This window comes from Phyllobates terribilis, unplaced genomic scaffold, assembly GCF_046119375.1.
Source record: "Phyllobates terribilis strain yellow unplaced genomic scaffold, ASM4611937v1 Scaffold_11__3_contigs__length_659146591, whole genome shotgun sequence".
Classification (NCBI taxonomy): Eukaryota; Metazoa; Chordata; class Amphibia; order Anura; family Dendrobatidae; genus Phyllobates; species Phyllobates terribilis.
The window spans coordinates 369,677,114-369,697,345 of record NW_027362771.1 but is presented as its reverse complement, the minus strand read 5'-3'; positions in this window follow the sequence as shown (position 1 = coordinate 369,697,345).

Genomic DNA, 20,232 nt, shown 5'->3' with positions numbered 1-20,232 from the left:
GGAGAATAAAGTTAATTTTCTCCCCTCTGCATTCAGCTGCTGGGCAGCATAATAAGGCTATGTGCCCACGTTGCGGAAATGAAGCATATTTTTTACGCTTCTCCCTGGCGGGAAAATCACAAGCGGATTTTACATGCGGTTTTCCCGCCAGGTAGAAGCGTATGTGAGGCGTCTTTGCAGCGTCTTTGCATGCATTTCCGCATGCGGTTATCAAGCACTTCTCCAAGTGATTCAAGCATCACTTGGAAAAGTGCTTGACAACTTGTTCACACTATATAAATCCATGCAACCGGCATGGATTTATATAGTGTGACCAAGTAATAGTTAAAAAAAAAGAATCAGAATGGTAAAAAATAAAAAAATAAAGTTTATACTCACCTACTGATGCATTCTCTGCCCCGTCCGGAGTCTTGAGTGGCTCACGCTGTTGTGTGCAGGACCTTCGGTGACGTCATTGAGTCATGTGATGGGTCACATGACTCAATGACCTTGCAGGTCCTTCACATACCTCGCGATGGCGGGAAAACACCGGGAAGACATCAGAAGATAAGTATAAACTTTATTTTATTCTTTTTTTACAGGTTCTTTGGTACCCAGGTCTGGATGAGAGTCTCCTCTCCTCCAGACTTGGGTACCATCCGCATGCGGAAACGCAAAGTTAATGAACATGCTGCGGATTTTTGACTGCAGCATATACGCTGCGGAAAAATCCGCAGCATGGGCATTGACATTGCGGAATGCCATTGGGGACCATGGGGTGCGGATATACATGTGTTTTACAAGCGTTTACGCTGCGGAAATTCCGCAGCATATACGCTTGTAATACGCAACGTGGGCACGCAGCCTAACACTGTTAACCTGCCATGTAACCATTATATATATGCAGGTTAATAGCGTTATTTCTGATGACAGGATCCCTTTAATTCTGTAGCACAATAATTGTTTGTGTTTTTAAAACATGCAAATAAAATAAACAAAATTGTGATTATGAGACAGATCTGGGGGCGATGAGAGATTGGGGTCACGCCTACACCTTACACATCCCTGTGTAGCTCCAGCCTTAGTGACCAGACACGGCCATGTCGCTCCCCAGCATGCCTGATCGTTTCTCCCATCTCCTGGCGCCGGCAGTGCAAGGCAGCTGCGTGTGCGCTCTGCTGCTCCGCAGAGGCTGTATCTGATAGATACACACACGGGCCATACAATACACTGTACAGACCCTATGACAACACTTCCTGGCACAGCACACAGGTGGGAATAGTTTTGTATTTTCATTGCAAATGACAAAGAAATCGGCACCGAAAATAGGATAAAAAAATCGGATTGTGAGATTCTTGCAAAAATGTCACTATTTTATTGAGCAGAGATATTAAAGTACACCCCTGTCAGTGTCAGTTGCGTCCATTGTGTGAGACCTCTCCTGCTGTCAGTGAATAGACACCACCTGTGCTCAAGTGCAACTAATGACTGCTTCCATTATCTTCCCACAAGCAGAGGTCCGGATGCCTCAGGTCACGTGATACCAAAGTAAAAAGAAGTGAAGGTGTTAGACACTACAAACCGCAGCATGCTGACACCACAGTGCACACCTACCTCTCAGGGCACTGTACGGCGCCGGCCTCCGGCGGGTCTCCCCCCTGCACACCTCCCGGCTCACACATCCTGGAGGCCGGGCCATTCCTGCTCTGCCTGACATCATGAGGCAGGGCGGCCCAGCGTTGATGCGCGATCGTCGTGACAACATGCGGCCGGCTAGGAGCGGCTGCACAGCGTGAGCGGGCACCTTACTTTTAAATAAGCGTGCCCGGCCGCCCGCACTGTGCATGCTGGGTCCGCTCTGCCTGACGTCATGAGGCAGGGCGGCCCAGCGTTGATGCGCAATCGTCCTAACAACATGCGGCCGGCTAGGAGCGGCTGCACAGCGTGAGCGGGCACCTTACTTTTAAATAAGAGCGCCCGGCCGCCTGCCCTGTGTATGCTGGGTCCGCTCTACCTGACGTCATGTGGCAGGGCGGGCTCAGCATCATTCAAGCCCCCTGCGGCCACGTCGGTAACAAAAAAAAAGACATGGGATTGCGAAATATAATGGGGGCAATTCATGGGACCCCCGGAACCTCGGGCCCCGGGCGGTAACCCAGATTGCCCTCATTATAATCTGCCTATGAGGACAACCTGACGAACACTACACAACTGACGTAGGACAACCTGACGAACACTACGTCAGTTGTGTAGTGTTCGTCAGGTTGTCATACATCAGAAATTAATTTAGTAGTCCATAGAAGTATGGTACCTTTTGAAGTATTCTTTCATGCACAGGCCAGGTTTGTCGGGGCAGGTGTCACATTGATAAATGGTGTCCTTGCGTATTCCCCTTTTATATCACACTCAGCAATTCTTTTGTGACTTACCTTTTTTTCCGCTGTGAGGGATCTGCAACAGGAAATGCTGGCCTGGTACAGTTCGAGGTCCTTCAGTTCCGGAAGTACTGGTGTCCGCTCTGTCACCACTGCCAAATATCAGGCCCTTGATAACTGTCTCCTGGAAGTGGAGGTATGACGTAGAAGTGTGGCCTGCACATTGTGACAGAAGGAAAGTGTTGTGCATTGCCATCTGTACAGTGTGCTCAGCAAGCTTCTTATACCATACCTTGACCTATCTCAAAGCACTGTACGGCTGGAGGACTTGATAAGAGAGATCAACTCCCCCATGTACTTGTTGTACCCCACTACACAGTCTGGTTTGATGACCTGTGTAGTGAAACCTCTTACAGTGCTAAGGGTGCTGCCATCACCATGTATGGTGATCAAGAGAAGGACATCCCTCTTGTCCTTGTACTTGACCACCAACAGGTGGTTGCTACTTTGAGCTCTGCTCTCACCCCTTCTGAGCAGCTTCCCAATTAGCATCTTTGGGAGGCCTCTCTGATTTTTACAGACAGTACCACAGGCTTGCATTATCGTTGTAATGCAAGAACTTCTGGATGGCCTCAAAAGTTTTCCGGGTCATGACCATTCGGAACACTGGAGTGTTATACAAAACGTCAACACTCCAGTATTGCCAAACTCCTGGCTTCTTCAGGATCCCCATATGAAGGACCAGGCCCCAAAACGTCATCATTTCTTCTGCGTCTATAGGAGACCAGTTAGAAAATGATGAAGAGGGGTTTTGTTCCAAAAATTGATGGCGTATAAATTACTTTGGTCCACCATGAGGTTTACGAAATCCTCAGAGAAAAAGATTTTGAAAAAGTCTATTTCTGTAAGGCCGGTGGTGTCAAACTTGATTCCTGATTCCGCCATGAAATCAGGAATCAGTGGCTCATAATTTTCAGGGGGCGAGGTCCATATGGGGTCAGTAGTGGGGGGCGCTGCTTCATCTTCTCTTCTGGGGCGACTGCGTGGCGGTCCAGCAGCACCTGAGGAGGAAGAGGAGGAAGAAGAGGAGGAAGAGGAGGATGACGAGGAATCAGAAAAATAAAGAAATGTCGGATCCTCGACCTCGCTGTCAGTGTCGGAGGCAAGAAAAGCGTATGCCTCCTCTGCTGAAGCGTGTTTGGGATGAGCGGGACATTTTTTTTTTCTTATGTATGTTGTGCGTGTGTATCCGTACTTTATTTAAAGTGTGTGTGTGTCAGGGTGCTTGATGTGAACTTTTTTTTTCTGAAAAGGAGGGGGTGGGAGAGGGGGATAGGGTGGATGAGGGGAGAACAGAGATGGACTTACCAATGTCTTCTCTGTTCTTCTTTCAGCAGCAGGATCAGCAACAGGTTCTGGAAGAGGCTCTGGAGAAGGATCCGCAGCAGCAGTACACAGAAACTCAGGACCCAGGAGACTGCAGCAGGACGCCGGAGCAGGAGACCGCAGCAGGATGCTGGAGAAGGAGACCCAGGAACCAGGAGACTGCAGCAGGATGCCGGAGAAGGAGACTCAGAACTCAGGAGACCGCAGCAGGATGCTGGAGCAGGAGACCCCTGACCCAGGAGTCCGCAGCAGGACGCAGGAGCAGCAGCAGCGACTGGAGCAGGTGAGAAGAAGGTCTTGTGGTGTCACAGAAGATTCTGTGGCACTACAAGGCCCAGCATAGTGCAGATCAGTGTGACTGCTCTGTAGAAATCCTCACCAAGTGTGAGGATCTGCAGGGCAGTCACAGGGAGGGTGATAGGGTGGTGACAGTCAGGTCACAGGCTGGTCACCTCCCGGTCAGGTACTCTGATTGGTGCGATCGATGATGACATCAATCGCACCAATCAGAGATGGCTGGGGCCTGGGCATGCACCACAGATTGTCACAGGGAGGTGACAGGCAGATCATAAGCCGGTGTCCCCCTTGTGACCGCCCTGTCACCTGTGTTCAGGTACTCTGATTGGAGCGATCAATGTCATCATCGATCGCTCCAATCAGAGCTGGTGGGGGGCTATTCTGACATCACAGGAGGTCATGGGGCGGTGACAGACAGGTCACAAGCCGGTCACCGCTCAGTGACCGCCCTGTTACCGCGCGGTCCCGCTATGATCGGTGCGATCAATGTGATCGGCGATCGCACCAATCATAGCAGTTTGGGGCCAGGGCTGGGGGGCTCCTTTTAGAGCACCGATCCTAGGCAATCAGATTGCCGGAAACAGTGAGAAATGCTGTGATTGGCTGTTCAGAATTGAACAGCCAATCACAGCGATCGTGGGTGCGGGGGGGGCGGCGACACCACCCGAGATGCTGGTGATGCGCCCCCTGGGCCGTGGGTGCACGCGTGTGAGTTACCCGGAGCCGGGTCTCTTGGGGTTGTAGTCTCTGAGTGGCGGTGACCTGGTCCCGTGGCTCAGGGTGGTCAAACCAGTGGCAGTCTATTTATGGGGTTTTTATGATTAATGTCCGACTACGCCACCCGTGGATTGCGGTCAGGGTGTACCGCCGCTGCGAGGCAGACCGCTGAGGCTGGTGTTGTGTGCGCAGCAGAGGATGGGACAACTCCCCACGGGAGGAGTATAGCCTCAGGGCAGTGAGTGTGGATGATGGGAGTGATGATGCACGGTTGAAGCAGGAACGACTCAGAGTCTTTGCAGTGCAGTTCAGGGTCTTTACTGATGATGATAAGGCAGACCCTCCTGGGAGTACTGGCTAGCACAAGAGGCCTGGTCAGTCTGTGAACAAACAGGAGTTCCCCTGGCCAGGTGGAGTTGTAGGCCTCCCTGTCTGTCCGCACTCTTCCTGGCTACCTTGCTGTAAGCGAGTGGAAGTAGCCCATGTCCCTGAGTATACCGTGTGGTTCTCACCCGTATGGCTGGTGACTTGGGGCCTTCTGATAGCCTCCGCTCCTCGATGGCGGTGCTAGTCCTTTGCTCGTGACTGAGCCTCCGGGCTTCTATGGCCAGAGGACCTGGAATCCCCTGCCGGCTGGTTTCTGCTGCTGGACTTAGAGATCCTCACAGCCTCGGACTCCGTTGTCCGGTCGCAGTGTCTTCAGCCAGGACGAGCCATATCTGCTTCCGGTCCCTGGCACTCAGCTCCTGCTCCTACAGAGCTCCTAGCTGTTGCTTTCCCTGTGTCTGGAACTTCACTCTCCCTTCTCTGGAGCTTCACTCAGAACTAGACTCAGCTCTGTCTCAGTCTCCAGTCTCTAGACTCTCTAACCCCGCCCCAGACCCAGTTTATATAGGGCAGATTCCTCCCCTATCTGGTCTGGGACAGGAGGTGTTGCATGTTCAAGGGCTCCTGACCAGGGAACCTCCCACTTGCTCTCAGACGTAATATTTCTATCACTGTGGCAACCAGACCCCTGGGGTGCCACATTCCCCCCTAGTGAAATTTAGTACTCCGGGACTAAACACATTTTTGCCACATAACATAACAGGGTATAAACAATAATACAACAACATATGTACAAGAAGTTTAGTCTTTAGAGGTCACGGCGCGTCCGTGACCGGGTGTCCATGTCACCCAACGAGGTGAAGTCTTGAACGGTGCGGGGACCTGTCCAAAGCAAACCCCAAACGTTGGCCCTGGGCGTGGCTGCAAGGCGAAGCGAACTACTTTGGACCACACGGGGCCACACCAGACAGGTTTTTCTTCCGTGGCCGTCTTCGCAGGAGGTACCAAGTGCAACTATTTACAATGTAGTTCCGGTTATTCAGCGTCCATAACCTGGCAGTCCAAATAAACCTGCAGGGTAACTAGAGGAACATAATTACTAAACAGGCAACAAAAACATAAACCATTTTCAGCATTTGCAATTTACAGGTTAATCCACATTACATTCTAGATTCTCCAGCGAGCGGGCATCTGTCCTCTAGTGCTCCAGTTGGACCTACGTAACCCACTATCTGGCTCTGCACTACAGGGTGTAGGAGGTGTTGCGGGTAGGCTTCCTGCGTACTCTTTGGCTTACTAGGGGCACGACAGGCTCACTACTAGCAGAGAGTTGATTCTCCTGGGCTGCTTGTATGGATCCTTCTGCCTCCTGGGCTAGCTGCTCTCCCGACACTCCCTGTTCTTCTGTAGGCCCTTGAGGGGCTGGCTGGAGAAAGGTGATGACGGGTACCATGACTGCGTTGTTGATTTAAGTCCAGGACCGGGGAAAGTCTCCGAGTATGGTACTGATCATTTCTTCCTTTTCCTCTGCGGGTTGAAGGATATCCTGGTTTTCTTCAGCACCTTGTAGCTGCTCGGTACACTTCTTCAGGTGGTCTCTGGAGACAGTGGCTGTGGTCTCTCCTCCATCCTTACTGATGACACATACTTTTGGGTTCTCATGGCTTGAGGGCAGTATGGTGTACGGGTCCTTCTCCCACTGGTCATCCAACTTGTAGAGCCGTCTCTTCCTCTTCAAGACCTGCTCTCCAGGTGCCAGGGGAACAGCGGGAGCATGTTGGTTATAAGTCCTCTCTTGCCTTCCTCTTGCTTGAGACAGACTTCGCTCCACGGTCTCCTGTACTTTCCGGTACTGCTGCTGCCGTTCCGTGTCCCAGTCTGCTTCTGGTGAGGTGTCCTCGGGTGTCAGGGCTCCCATCTCCAGGTCAATTGGCAGCTTACCAGGCCTTGCTCTCATTAGGTAAGCCGGGGTGCAGTTGGTGGAATTTACTGGGATATGGTTATACAAGTCCACCAGATCAGGCAGTTTCTCAGGCCACAGGCTGCGTTCCTCCAGAGGCAACGTCTTGAGCAGGTCTATCACTACCTGGTTCATTTTCTCACACATCCCGTTGGTTTGGGGGTGGTAAGGTGTTGTCCTTATCTTCTTGCAACCATACAAGTTGCAGAACTCCTGGAAGACCTCCGCTTCGAAGGCTGGACCTTGGTCAGGCAACACTTGCTCCGGATACCCGTGTGGACGGCAGAAGTGCTGCTGGAAGGCTCTAGCTGCTGTTTGAGCCGTTAAGTCCTTTACAGGGACCACCACCAGGAACCAGGAGTAGTGGTCTACGATGGTGAGGGCGTAGACGTACCCGGACCTACTTAGAGCCAGCTTCACATGGCTACCAGGGCTACCAGCTCTAGTGGTTGCTTCGTGATGATGGGCTGCAGGGGGGTCTTCTGGCTGGCACGGTCCTTCCTCCTCAGGTTGCACGGGCTGCTTTCTCTGCACCATCTCTCAATGGCCCCTCTCATGTTTACCCAGAAGAACCGGTCACGCAACAGGAACTCCAGCTTCTTCCATCCGAAGTTCCCTGCTCCGTCGTGGTATGCCTCCAGGACCATAGCCGTGTCCCGTCTTGGGACCACTACCTGCCAGGTCAGCTCATGTGTCCGGGAGTTGACAGTTCTCCGGCACAGCTTCCCCTTGTAGAGAAACAGTTTACTCTTCTCCTTCCACAGCTGTTTGGTCTCCTACGGGGCGTCTGGGTCAAGGCAGCCTGCGTCAGCATCTCTTTTACCAGTTGGACTGCTGGGTCACTGTCTTGCGTCTCTGCCCAGCTGTAGTGGGGTAAGGGATTGAACGTGGCGGAGTGCCTGTCCCTTACCCGGTGGGAATACTGGGTAATCCCATGACGGTGAAACACGGGGCGTTCAATCTCTTCCAGTTCCTCTGGATCTTCCCCTCCGTCCGGTAAGTTCGGCATCCTGGACAGGGCGTCTGCGCTGGCATTTGAGCGTCCTGCCCAGTATTTGATGGTGAAGTCATAGTTGGACAGGCGGGCCATCCATCTCTGCTCCAGGGCACCAAGTTTCGCAGTGTCCAGATGTGTCAACGGGTTGTTGTCCGTGTACACGGTGAACTTGGAAGAGGCAAGGTAATGCTTGAATCGTTCCGTCACTGCCCACACCACTGCCAGGAACTCTAGCTTGAAGGAGCTATAATTCTCAGGGTTTCTCTCTGTGGGCCGTAGTTTTCGGCTGGCATAAGCGATTACCCGTTCTCTCCCCTGCTGGATCTGGGATAGCACCGCTCCTAGTCCGATGTTGCTCGCGTCCGTGTGGAGAATAAAGGGCTGGCCGTAATCAGGGTACGCCAGGATTTCATCCCCCGTGAGGGCCATCTTCAGCTGGCGGAAGGACTCCTCTTCCAGCTTGTCCCACCTGAAGGGTGGCTTCTGGTTTTTGGCCTTTCTGGACTGGCCTATTAGGAGGTCCAGCATAGGAGCGGACATTTTGGTGAAACCAGGAATGAATCTTCGGTAGTAGCCTACCAACCCGAGGAACTGCCTCACTTCCTTTATGTTGGAGGGTCTTGGCCAGTCCTTAATCACTGTGATCTTATCAGGGTCAGGAGCTACTCCATCAGCACTCACCACGTGTCCCAGGTACTGCACCCTTGGTTTCAGTAGATGACACTTGGAGGGTTTCACCTTTAGGCCGAAGCCTGCCAGGGCATCGAACACTTCTGCCAGGTGCTTTAGGTGGTCCTCATAGGTCTTGGAATACACAATGACATCGTCCAGGTATAGCAGGACCGTCTCGAAATTTCTGTGCCCCAGACAGCACTCCATATGCCTCTGGAAGTTCCCTGGTGCGTTGCAGAGTCCGAACGGCATACAGTTGAATTCACTGAGACCCATCGGGGTGGTAAACGCGGTCTTCTCCTTGTCTGCCTCTGCTACAGGAACCTGCCAGTACCCGCTAGTAAGATCCAAAGTAGAGAAGTAGTTAGCAGATTTTAATGCAGCTAAAGATTCTTCTATCCTAGGTAACGGGTACTCATCTTTGTGTGTGATACGGTTGATCTTTCTGTAATCTACACACATCCTCATAGTGCCATCTTTCTTTTTCACAAGAACTAGTGGAGCTGCCCAGGGGCTACAGCTATCCCTGATTACCCCAGCCTCCCTCATTTCTCGCAACATTCCCTTGGCGTTCTGATAGTGGGCAGGGGGTACAGGCCGGTATCTCTCTTTTATGGGTGGATGGTCTCCTGTGGGGATTTGATGTTCTACTCCCTTTACTTGCCCAAAGTCTAGCGGGTGTTTGCTAAAGACCCTTTTGTACTCCTGAACCACCCGGTAGACTCCCTGTTTCTGGTATGGGGGAGTGGAGCCAGTGCCCACGTGCAGCTTCTGGCACCAGTCCTCCATTTGTTTCTTGGAGCCATTACCTTCCTCTGGGGGAGATGGAGGCAAGGGTTCCACGGCCTTTACAGAGTTCTGGTTAATGGTGAACAATTTGGCTAGCGTGGCATACCGGGGCAAGTATACTTCTCTTTCCCCAATGTTTAGGATGCGGACAGGTACCCTCCCATCACGGACATCAACCACCTCCCGTGCCTTCAAAATGGTGGGCCTACTGTCTGAGTAAACGGGTTCTACCATAGCTTGGTAGTCTCTACCCCTCAGACCAATAGCTGCCTGACACCAGATCATCATCTCACTCTTTGGGGGCATGGCGATAGGGAACGGGTCACTCATCCTAACGCTACCAATCTCACCACCCGACAGTTCTACCTGTTGCCGTTTCATCAGTGCCCGGATCTCCTTTTGTAGGACACGCTGCTGGCCGGAGCTGGCGTTCAACGCAACCTGCTGTAAAGTGGCAATTGCTTCTGAAAGGCAATTCTCAATAACGTTAGTACCCAAGGTTATTTTAGGGTGACTTTCACGACGGTCAATGTCCACAATAATCAGTCCCTGCGCCGGCAGTTCAACTTTACCAATTTTGATGGTCACCTCCTTGAACCCGATCTGCGGCACGGGCTGACCATTACTGGCTATGATGCTCAAGTCATTATCTGGGTAATGGGTAATATCAGTGTCATCCCAGTATTGCTTGAAAAGTACATAGGGGATGGTGGTTACCTGCGACCCGGTGTCCAACAGTGCACTCATGGGAATGCCATCCAGTACCACAGGCAAGACCGGTCGTCCCCCCACATACTTGTCACACCAGTTTGATGGGCCTGATGATCTTACGCCTGGGGGTTGGCCCTTTGCCCCAGGTTGGACTCATTTAAATTACAGTACCTTGCCATATGTCCTGGTTGGTTGCAGCGGCGGCAGATGGGCTGTCCGTCCTCATTGTAGCGGTCGCTGGGTCTTCCTCTGGATGATGGGATCCTCCTCTGTCGGCACCACGGGACGTCCTCCGGATTGGTGGCCAGCTTGATCCTTCCTGGAGAGGATACCTGTAACGACTGCACAGTCCTGGTTAATGCGGCAATGCTTTTGGTCAGTTCTTTATCCAAAGCCTGCGCACCAGCTCCCACAGGCTCTGCAGACAAGGGCGCCGCCTCCTGGTGATAGGTAATAGCAGGGCATCGGTGGGTTAGAGCACTACCCGGTGCCGGTTCTCGGAGCACCCGGATGACCCTGTCTTTGAACTTTACAGTTCTTTGCAGTCTAACCCAGGGTTCTGCAAGGCCATTGCACGTAACTGGGTTCGGTTCTTTGGACAGCAGACCCTCAATGAATTGCTCAGTCAACAGTTCATCTGCATTCCGCACACTGTCAGGGTCTGCCTGTTTAATGGCTCCCAGGGCCTCTTGCAAATTCAAAGCATAGTCTCTTATACTGTCTTGGTCCCGCTGCTTGCACCCATAAAATCTCATTTTGATCTTTGCTGAGGTACGGGTATCAAAAGTGTCCTTCAGACGGGCTAAGATCTCCTTCAAAGTCTACTTGTCCCTGACTGACCAGGACTTTACTTCAGGTTGGGCTGCGCCGGTTAGCTGGCCTATCAATATGCTCACTTTTTGTCCCTCCGTCAGGGGGTACACTTTAAATAGGCTGTACAGTTTCTCTTTAAAGTCGCTTAGGGTATGCGACGCCCCTGAGTATTGGGGCAGCCAGGCCGCTCCGGGGATGTAAGGCATTGTGAATGGCATTAGTACGGCAGCGGCCGCGCTGGCGGTGGCAGTCCCCTCCGCTTCCAACATCCCCCCCCCCCCAGTCGACCGTGGCCTACCTTCTGTTGCTTCTTCTCCGTAGGCCGCGGCTCCGCAGGCGATCGTCGGGGTGGAGGACCTTGCGTCGCATCCTGGTGACGTCAGCGTCTGCTCGGCTCCTTTCAGGACATTGTGCAGCATCCGTGCGTAAGGCGAGGCTTCAGGTCTCGCGCGGTTTGGACGTCCACGCCCCTCTTCTTCCCGCGCGGCGTCCTGAAGATGGCGTCCGATGGTGGGAAAACGGCTGAAGACGGTGGGAAACGACTGAAGATGGCGGGAAACGACTGAAGATGGCGGGAAACGACTTTTGTGACGGGTTGGTCACAATCCTGCCGACTACGCCAAAGTTGACGCGCCCCCTGGGCCGTGGGTGCACACGTGTGGGTTACCCGGAGCCGGGTCTCTGGGGGTTGTAGTCTCCGCGGTGACCCGGTCCCGTGGCTCAGGGTGGTCAAACCAGTGGCAGTCTATTTATGGGGTTTTTATGATTAATGTCCGACTACGCCACCCATGGATTACGGTCAGGGTGTACTGCCGCTGCGAGGCAGACCGCTGAGGCTGGTGTTGTGTGCGCAGCAGAGGATGGGACAACTCCCCACGGGAGGAGTATAGCCTCAGGGCAGTGAGTGTGGATGATGGGAGTGATGGTGCGCGGGTGAAGCAGGAACGACTCAGAGTCTTTGCAGTGCAGTTCAGGGTCTTTACTGATGATGATAAGGCAGACCCTCCCGGGAGTACTGGCTGGCACAAGAGGCCTGGTCAGTCTGTGAACAAACAGGAGTTCCCCTGGCCAGGTGGAGTTGTAGGCCTCCCCGTCTGTCTGCACTCTTCCTGGCTACCTTGCTGTAAGTAGCCCACGTCCCTGAGTATACCGTGTGGTGCTCACCCGTATGGCTGGTGACTTGGGGCCTTCTGATAGCCTCCGCTCCTCGATGGCGGTGCTGGTCCCTTGCTCATGACTGAGCCTCCGGGCTTCTATGGCCAGAGGTCCTGGAATCCCCTGCTGGCTGGTTTCTGCTGCTGGACTTAGAGATCCTCACAGCCTCGGATTCCGTTGTCCGGTCGTAGTGTCTTCAGCCAGGACAAGCAATATCTGCTTCCAGTCCCTGGCTCTCAACTCCTGCTCTTACAGAGCTCCTAGCTGTTGCTTTCCCTGTGTCTGGAACTTCACTCTCCCTTCTCTGGAGCTTCACTCAGAACTAGACTCAGCTCTGTCTCAGTCTCCAGTCTCTAGACTCTCTAACCCCGCCCCAGACCCAGTTTATATAGGGCAGATTCCTCCCCTATCTGGTCTGGGACAGGAGGTGTTGCATGTTCAAGGGCTCCTGACCAGGGAATCTCCCACTTTCTCTCAGACGTGATATTTCTATCACTGTGGCAACCAGACACCTGGGGTGCCACACTGGTGCCATCTACATTGAGGTAAGATAGCGCCGGAAATTTAATGCAATCACCGCGCATTCTTCACTCATTCTTCTTCCCAGATTAACCCATTTTTTTCCAGTCTTGTCTTCCCATTTTCCTTGTGGGTCTGCAGCAGCCTCATGCTCTATCACTAGTTGTGTGCACACAGCTGAACCAAGTGAGCACCATTGTGCACATCTTTTAACATTCTTATACCCAGATAAGACCATATTTGCACTTTTTTGTCCTTTCCAGTATTTTCTCTTCATTGAACTCATATATTTGGGACATAGAGCTATATCAGCCAAGCTTTTGTTCTTCTGGGATTTTGTTCACACATCTTTCAGAAAAAGGAAAATGGAGAAAAAAGCCACACATAACTGCAATTCACTACACACATAAATAATGATGCCATAAATTTCACAAATGTATAGACCTAACCACATGTTTCATAATGACCTACATCTTTTTGCAAGCAGGCTTTTCTGATACCAGGCAGGGCTAACTCCTGTATGATCAGAAGTATAAGGGCAGTAATTTAATAATGTGAAATGGAAAACGGCATGAGGATGGAGTTAGAGAAGGACAAGCACTGCAGGGGGCACTGAGCAACAGATGCTTTCATTGCTTTTTCTCAGGATTGGATGTCCTCAATTCACATTGTTTAAAATTCCCCCCAAAATTCAAGAATAAACACAGCTAAAAAGGGCAGCAGTGTTTACCTGCCCATGTCTCAGAACTAATGCTAATGAGGATGCAGCAAACCCATATAATAAAGATGGCGGCAAAACAGGTACAAAATACTGATGAGACAACCACTCACAACATACCAATTCGTCAAGGGGGTGATTAATTAGTATTAAAATGGCACATAAAAAAGGCTTGTATAGGGCGCTGGTCACACACAGGTAGTGCACAGTGTTTGGCTTACAGCCTATTAGTGACGCCCATATTTTTAGATTAGGCGGGCTGCCCGGCACTATATAAGTCCATCCCATGAGGACAGACACCCTAGTTTACAATGCCACTGATGGGTTTTGCTGCACTCTGAATATAAAAAAAGTACAACAAATATATAATTTACGAGGTATTGGTCTATATTGTGGCCAAAATACGCAAGCTCGCAACCGGCTTCAATGGTCCTCATACTTGCGAGTGCTAACACTAAGTTTTCTTCCCATGCTTATAGAAGCATGGGAAGAAAACACACTCTATAGTTTCTACTTGTCACCTTAACCCCTTTACAACCCATGACGTCTTAGTACGCACATTTGCGTACCCCCCGTTCAGTGAGGGCTGCTGCGCTGAGCCCTCACTGAACCGAGCACATGTCAGCTGATTCTTATAGCTCACATGTGCCCGCAACAGCCCCGGGTGGAATCGCGATCCACCCGCGGCTGTTAACATGTTAAATGCCGCTGGCAATCTCCGACAGCGGCATTTAACGCGCGCTTCCGGGTTGCGCGTCATAAGCCCCGCCCATCGGCAACCCCGTCACGTGATCGCGGGTCACCGATGGGTGGGCATGACAACCCAGGGTCTGCAGCAGACGCCTGTGGTTGTCATGATCTGGTCGTTATGAGCGCCACCTAGTGGTCGGCGCTCATAGCACAGGACCATTTCTGCTGCATGCAGGGGATCTGCTGGTCCCCTGTATGTAGCAGAGCCGATCAGACAACTGCTGCTTCTAGTCTCCTATGGAGACTATTGAAGCATGCAGTAAGTGAAAAAAAAAGTTTTTAAAAATATAAAAAAAATTGAAAAAATATGAAAGTTTAAATCACCCCCCTTTCACCCCATTCAAAATAAAATATAAAAAAAAAACCCTACATAGACATATTTGGTATTGCCGCGTTCAGAATCGCCCCATCTATCAATATAAAAAAAGAATTAATCCAATCGGTAAACGATGTAACGAGAAAAAAATTCTAAACGCCAGAATTACGTTTTTTGGTCACCGCAAAATTGTAATAAAATGCAATAACGGGCGATCAAAACATCGGATCTACCCCAAAATGTTATCAATAAAAACGTCAGCCCGGCGCGCAAAAAATAAGCCCTCACCCAGCCTCAGATCACGAAAAATGGAGACGCTACAGGTCTCGTAAAATGGTGCTATTTTTTTTTTTTTTTTTACCAAATTTTGGATTTTTTTTTCACCACTTAAATATAAAAGAACCTATACATGTTTGGTGTCTACGAACTCATAATGACCTGGAGAATAAGAATGGCAGGTCAGTTTTAGCATTCAGTGAACGTGGTAAAAAATAAATAAAAAAAAACAACTGTGGTATTGCACTTTTTTTGCAATTTTACCGCACTTGGAATTTTTTTCCCGTTTTCCCGTACACGATATGGTAAAACTAGTAATGGCGTTGAAAAGTACAACTCGCCCGCAAAAAATAAGCCCTCACACGATCATATTGACCAAAAAATAAAAACGCTATGGCTCTGGAAACAAGGGGAGCAAAAAACGAAAAAGCAAAAGCGACAAAACCCAAGGTTGCGAAAGGGTTAATATTTATTTTTAGCTAAGCATTTAGCATTATAATCACATTTTCTTTGTGTGCGAAAGATATATCAGAGAATGAAGATAAGAATCATATCATATTGTTCAGTCATATTGTTCTTAGTGAGACAAGAACACAGGAGCACTCAGCATAACTATTTTTACTATCTACTGGCCTATATCTAAAACATATCAGAGAATGGTATAAGCCTGTGCTCATATCTAGTCTCCATTACAGATTTTGTCATATTGGATAGGATAGCACAGCATGCAGCAAAATTATTGTTAAAATGAGACCACATGTGTCAATAATACTGTATATTAGAAGATAAAAGTGAACACTTATATTTTACCCCTTCGTAAAAAAGGGATGTAAATATACGTCCTTGCCTTACTGGAGTCACACAGCACCGTGTAGGGGACATAGCTCAAAAAAATCATAACTTTATTGTCAAAATTCATTGCTGTATTTACCAGAAATTGTTCTTTATTCAACTATGCTAATAAGGTACTCGGTGTACCCTTGGCATGGTGGAGCAGTTCAGTGCACGTTAATACCTACTTGTATTCCATTTATCTCGGCCAAACTTTTTAAAGCCAGAACTGTCAATCAACGATGAGGGGGCCAGAGATAGGTGCAGAACAAGTAATTGGGAAGGTGCACAGAACTCATTGGCCACACCCAATGTGCACTGAGTACCTTGTTATCATATTTAAACAAAGAACAATTTCTGACTTACACAATAATGAATTTGGACACCAAAGGTTTGATTGACTTGGGTTATATCCCCTACTGGTGCTGTGCTTGATTTGATCAATCATTTAGTGCCTCATTCTAGTTTAAAACTTTAAATAAATTAAAATGAGTGCCACCATTTTCTCCAGCATGTCAACCTCTTAATACCTCAGTAAAAATGAGTCTAAGGGTGCTTTCACATTGCGTTTTGTCACACGTTCGTTGGTCCCATAGGGGATTATGTCCGAACCCTCCCTCAAAATGGGATTCAGTCGTTTGCATCGACGGGGTTATAGACAATAATGGTGCAGACGGAGTGAATGTGCGCTCTGTCATGCATCATTTTTTGGCCTATACTCCTGTTGGAGGCAGACACTCAAACATAGTAGACTGCATCTGGGTGTCCATCCGTCTGTATACGTTTCAAAGTAATGCACAGCAGAGCGCACGTTCACTCTGCCGGTACCATTATAGTCTATGGCCCCATCAGCGCATACTCCCAAATCCAGTTTTGCAGGGGGGTTCGGACTTAAGCCCTGATGGGACCAATGAACAGGTGCCAAAATGCAATGTGAAAGTACCCTAAGAAGCTCAGATATGAGGGGTTGTTTGATTAGACATCCCAATGAAGAGCTGGTTTAACTTTTACCTCTGCCTGTCTGTGACATGGGGGATCATGCTATCCAAAATTGCCATAAAAGGTGAAAATTAAGTTGTTGGAACTATTTTTTTTCAAACTGTCATAGTTAGCATATTCTATTTGCCACTACTCCCTAGTTATGCTAGTATATTCCTCTTTCTTTTGTCACCTTATGCCTTCTGAATATCAATAATTTGCACCAGCATATATAGTTAACATTTTTATTGCATTTTACAACTCTTAGCCATGTCCTTTTAGATGTGGGTATAGCAAGAGTCTAAAGTATATTGATAGTACTATTTGTGATGTTTGCTTTGCAAATGTCATCACTATATTCACAGTGTTTCTTTATGGCACCTAAAACAGTGTGTACTTCTTGTTAGCTATTTCATATGCTCGATTGCCTGATGATAACCTTTTAAATTATTTGCTTGATTCCTTGTGTTTCATAATAAGTAGGATTAAGTTTCTCTGATATTTAAATTATAATGCGATTATTTTATTTCCTTGTTAGATATGTTATAATATCACATTTGTGACTTTGCTTTGGGTGTAGACCCATGATTAGTGTATTGTTCATACGTTCTGCATACATAACTTTGATGCAATCGTGAGGTCATTGGGATTGTGACTAATCAATCTGTAGGACATTTCCTGATGAATACAGTGGGGAAAAAAAGTATTTAGTCAGCCACCAATTATGCCAGTTATCCCACTTAAAAAGATGAGAGAGGCCTGTAATTGACATCATAGGTAGACTTCAACTATGATAGATAAAATGAGAAAACAAATCCTGAAAATCACATTGTACGATTTGGAAAGAATATTTTTTTTCACATTTTGGTGGAAAATAAGTATTTGGTTAATTACAAAAGTTCATCTCAATACTTTGTTATATATCCTTTGTTGGCAATAACAGAGGTCAAATGTTTTCTGTAAAGGCCCCGTCACACTTAGCGACGCTGCAACGATCCCGACAACGATACGACCTGTCAGAGATCGTTGCTGCGTCGCTATGTGGTCGCTGGTGAGCTGTCAAACAGGCAGGCTCACCAACGATCAGGGGAGCAGCGACATCGTGGAAAGAATCTTTCCACGATGTCCTGCTCCTTGTTACTAGCCTGCTGAAGCAGGAGCAGGCTGGTAACTATAGTAAACATCAGGTTACTAGGGGCACACGCGCTCCTAGTAACCCGTTGTTTATCATGGTTACCACTCTGCTACAGTGAGCGGGAGGTTACCGCTCACTTTAGCAGGCTCGTAACCATGATAAACAAAGGGTTACTAGGTGCGCGTGTGCTCCTAGTAAGCCGATGTTTATCATGGTTACTAGCCTGATCGCTGCTCCCGCTGATCACACACAGCGATGTGTGCTGACCAGCGGGAGAGCAACGACTAAAAAATGGTCCAGGACACTTTGCAGCGATCAGCGACCTCACAGCAGGGGCCTGATCGCTGCAAAGTGTCACACATAGCGACATCGCTGGTGAGCTCGCTTTTGCGTCACCAAAACCGTGACACAGCAGCGATCTTGCTAGCGATCTCGCTATGTGAGACGGGGGCTTAAGTCTTCACAATGTTGGCACACACTGTTGCTGGTATGTTGGCCCATTCCTCCATGCAGATCTCCTCTAGAGCAGTGATGTTTTGGGGTTGTTGCTGGGTAACACAGACTTTCAACTTCCTCCAAAGGTTTTCTATAGGGTTTAGATCTGGAGACTGGCTAGGCCACTCCAGGACCTTGAAATGCTTCTTGCGAAGCCACTCCTTCGTTGCCCTGGTGGTGTGCTTGGGATCATTGTCATGCTGAAAGACTCAGCCACGTTTCATCTTCAATGCCTTAGCTGATGGAAGGAGGTTTGCACTCAAAATGTCACGATACATGGCCCCATTCATACTTTCATGTACAAGGAGCAGTCGTTCTTGTCCCTTGGCAGAGAAACAGCCCCAAAGCATGATGTTGCCACTCCTATGCTTCACAGTAGGTATGGTGTTCTTTGGATGCAACTAAGCATTTTATCCACTTTTTGGTCTTTTTTGCATAAAAAAAAACATTTTCAGTGTCTTGCTGACTGTTCAGACACCAATATATCTGTTTAAAAGAGTCTGGTGTAGGACAGAGAGCTAGAACTGTGTTTTTCCTCTTCCACGGTTCAAATCTGGGTGTTATCAACCTGCTTGCCTTTTTTCCATAAAAAAAAACAGTTTGAGTGTGTCTCTGACTATTTAGACACAAATATATCTATTTTAACAAGTCTGGTATACACCAGGAAATTATAACTGTGGTTTTGCAGTTCCACTGTTCAAATCTCTGTATTATCCACTTTTTGGTCATTTTTGCATAAAAAAAAACATTTTCAGTGTCTCGCTGACTGTTCAGACACCAATATATCTGTTTAAAAGAGTCTGGTGTAGGCCAGAGAACTAGAACTGTGGTTTTCCTCTTCCACGGTTCAAATCTGGGTGTAATCCACCTTTTTGCCTTTTTTACATAAAAAAAACAGTTTCAGTGTCTTGCTGACTGTTCAGACACAAATATATCTGTTTAAAAGATTCTGGTGTAGGCCAGAGAAATAGAACTGTGGTTTTCCTCTTCCACGGTTCTAATCTCCTTTTCATTACCCTTTTGCCATTGATAGTGCGAGTGTAAGCTATTTTACTTTATTTACAATGGGCAAGGGGCGTGGCAAGGGACGTGGAACTGGATGTTCTGGTGATGGTGCGTGCAGAGGACGGGGCCGTGGCCAAGGTGAAAATGTGCCACAACCAACAGCCACATCTTCTCGCTTGTAGTTCTTGACCGAATTACTAGGGAAGCACACAACAACACCACTATTGTCAACTGATCAGTGTGAACAGGTTATTAATTGGATTGCAGATAATACTTCCAGTCACCTGGGCACCACCACTTCTGGTCTGTCTTACACACGGTCAAGTGTTAGTAGCCGTGAGTCTCGACTGCATACTCTTCCTCACACTGATGCTCCTTCCTCTCACCATGCCGAGTGTCGTCAGACAGCAACTGATCACACAGTTGGACACTCTGAAGAGCTATTCACTGGTCCATTTCCATATTTGTGCCTCTCGCCTGCTCTGCTTGAAGTGGAGGAAGAGGAGATCCCATGTAGCGATGGCAAAATATTTGAACAGCCACGGCCACAGGAAGGCGACACTGGCAATTTGTCACAAGAGGTGGATGATGACGAGACACAATTGCCATGAAGTGAGGAGGAGGACCGTGGTGCGGAAGTGGAAGAGGAGGAGGTGGTTGATGATCTAGCAACTGACCCAACATGGCAGGAGGACACGCAGAGCGAGGCCAGCAGCACACAGGGGGAGGGAGGCAGAGTACCCCAACAGGCAGGAAGAAGCAGTGTGGTGGCCGCAGACAGAAGGTGGGCAACCGCTCCCCGTAACACCAACACGAGGGATGTTGCCCGTACAACCGGTAGGTCTTCCAGAGTCTTGAATTTATTTTAAAGACTGATGACTCCAAGAAGGCCATTTGTATCACCTGCCAGGCCAGCATCAGAAGGGGTGACAAAACTACCAGCCTGACCACCACCAGCATGATCAGGCATATGGCAGCAAAGCACCTGACTTTGTGTGGCGAACCCCAGGGTCCACGACCAGTGTGTCACT